This window comes from Bombus fervidus, unplaced genomic scaffold (genome assembly GCF_041682495.2).
Source record: "Bombus fervidus isolate BK054 unplaced genomic scaffold, iyBomFerv1 scaffold0025, whole genome shotgun sequence".
Taxonomy (NCBI): domain Eukaryota; kingdom Metazoa; phylum Arthropoda; class Insecta; order Hymenoptera; family Apidae; genus Bombus; species Bombus fervidus.
The window spans coordinates 145,001-147,500 of record NW_027212588.1 but is presented as its reverse complement, the minus strand read 5'-3'; the positions used below and the strand labels follow the sequence as shown (position 1 = coordinate 147,500).

Here is a 2,500-nt window from a genome sequence, read left to right as displayed (position 1 = left end):
GCGCAACACCGTGAGCTTTTCTCTTCTTCGTCACCCTTAAATATAGCCGATCGTAGACGCACGCTAGATCGTAACACACTTTTCGTTGATTTCCGACGAACGTGGCTTTGGGCCAGGCGCGCGGGCAGAGAGATACGCGACCGACGGGGAAAAATTCGTCCCGATACATGTACGCGTACTCTCCGATCTCCGCGCAACGCTGGGGATCATCTCCCTAAGTCATCAGCGTTCGAAGAAATCTCGTGTGTCCGTTCCCGGATCTACGGCTTTCTCTGGGTTCGCGAAGAACAGAAAAAAGCACAGAGGATGAAAAACGCAACGACGACCCATCGATGCGACGGTCCTCGTTGTCTTCTCGTCAGTCGTCTCGCGCCTGCAGAATACATCTCTGCCGCACGAACAGACGGAGTGGGTATTCGATCCCTGGGGCTGTACGAGTAAAAACATCTTGATGAAAAGACGGTTGTGTTTCTTTAAGGCACACAGTTTTTCGTTACGCCACCAAGTTTAGGTTTAGGTTTTAATATCTTGGTTCTCTTTTCTCTCCTCTCTCGACTGACTTTGTTCAAAAATATTTTTGCTTTCTCTCAGTCTCGCCAAAAATTCATTTAAGACGACGTCGGGGGCGCGGTCATTCGTGCTTATCGAAGACTAACAAAACGTAGCAGAGGCTGATACAAAAAGAAAAAAAAAATCGGCCACGAAGAAAACTCGCTCTGTGTATCTCGATAACCGCGTCGACGACGACGGTTCTCTCCGCGCTCTTTTAATTCGTATCCTTCTTCTTGCGCTTCGTCCGACTCAGAAACGTTCGTAAAACACGAACGACGGCGGGTTGTCAAGCCAAGAAGGGACAGAGAAGAGACGGAGGTAGTTTTGCGAGTCTCCCGTGAACGCGATAGATTTTTCATATATATTTGTATCGAGAGCATGCGTACGCCGGTCTCCACACGATCCAGCGACGAACGCCGACGAACGTCCAACAATCGCTCGTACGTCGCGTACGAGCCCTCGACCGCTCTTTAATTCGTATTCTTTTGCTTGGCGCTCGTCCTCCGACTCAGAAACGTTCGTTTAAAGATAAAACGAACGACGGCGGGCTGTCGACGAGGCAAGAAAGAACAGAGAGATACGGACCGAGAGCAACGATACGCAACGCAAGCAGTCTTAGGTTTACGTGAGCAACCCTCAGCCAGGCGTGGTCCAGGAATTGTATCCGTGGACCGCAATGTGCGTTCGAAATGTCGATGTTCATGTGTCCTGCAGTTCACACGTTGACGCGCAATTAGCTGCGTTCTTCATCGACCCACGAGCCAAGTGATCCACCGTTCAGGGTAATCGTTTATGCATGGATTTTTGTTTGTGTACTCAGGTTTTTGTACTCTTATTCTCGGTTCGAAAGAAGCCGATATCCGACAAACGTCCGACCAACGGGAATCGAACGCGCGGAAGTCGCCATATGATTGACGACACGAAAATACGTTCGAAAACGAAATCGGACGGACTGCGCGACGACACACGCAGCCCGCCGACCGGGCGTAAAGTGCATTATAATATATAACAACCAACGAGATCGAAGCTCCGTTCGTCAGGAAACGACGGGGATATAACACCCGATTCTGAATCCTCTGTACAGCACACGATCTCGCGAAGAAAGCGCACGGTGGCTAGCCCATGATATATATATATGTTCGTTCCTCTCGTCCAGTTATTCGAAGCAAACAGCCGATATGCATCTCCATCGTTCGGGTAAAAAAAAATCGATGGGACGCGCACGGTCGTAGTCTTCCTCGCGCGGTCGTTTCTTCCCGATAGCCAGAAGCAGAGTTTGAAAAACTCTAGCGACGGAACGAGGCATATGACTCACGACAACGAGGATACAGACACGGCCGGCGGTCCCCTCTGAATCGACTTCGGTGGTTCAGGTAAAAATAAAAAAAATCGATGGGACGCGCACGGTCGTCCTTCCTCTTCCTCGCGCGCGGTCTATTCTTCCCGATAGCCAGAAGCAGAGTTTGAAAAACTCTAGCGACGGAACGAGGCATTAGACTCGCGACAACGAGGATAGAGAGACGGCCGGCGGTCCCCTCTGAATCCACTTTGGTCGCTCAGGTAAAAATAAAAAAAAATTCGAAAGGGACGCGCACGGTCGTCCTTCCTCTTCCTCGCGCGGTCTTTTCTTCCCGATAGCCAGAAGCAGAGTTTGAAAAACTCTAGCGACGGAACGAGGCATTAGACTCTCGACAACGAGGATAGAGAGACGGCCGGCGGTCCCCTCCGAACGGATGGCGACAACGACGACTAAAGCACGAAAAATCGCGACGAAAAGGAACGCATCTCCGTTCAGGTGTATGTGTGTGCGTGCGTTTAAAAAAAATTCGATGGGACTCGCAGCCATCGGCCTCGCGCGGTCGTTTCTTCCCGATATCCAGAAGCAGAGTTTGAAAAACTCTAGCGACGGAACGAGGCATATGACTCACGACAACGAGGATATGGACAG

The 2,500-nt window shown here is 50.6% G+C and overlaps 1 non-coding gene across 1 annotated transcript; it reads right to left on the bottom strand.

Moving 5' to 3' along the window:
* Positions 1-1,182: 1,182 nt before the first annotated feature.
* On the bottom strand, positions 1,183-1,337 carry LOC139996999 (5.8S ribosomal RNA). Its single transcript, XR_011802488.1, has one exon. It is a non-coding gene; the product is annotated as a 5.8S ribosomal RNA (ribosomal RNA).
* Between the last annotated feature and the right edge of the window lie 1,163 nt (positions 1,338-2,500).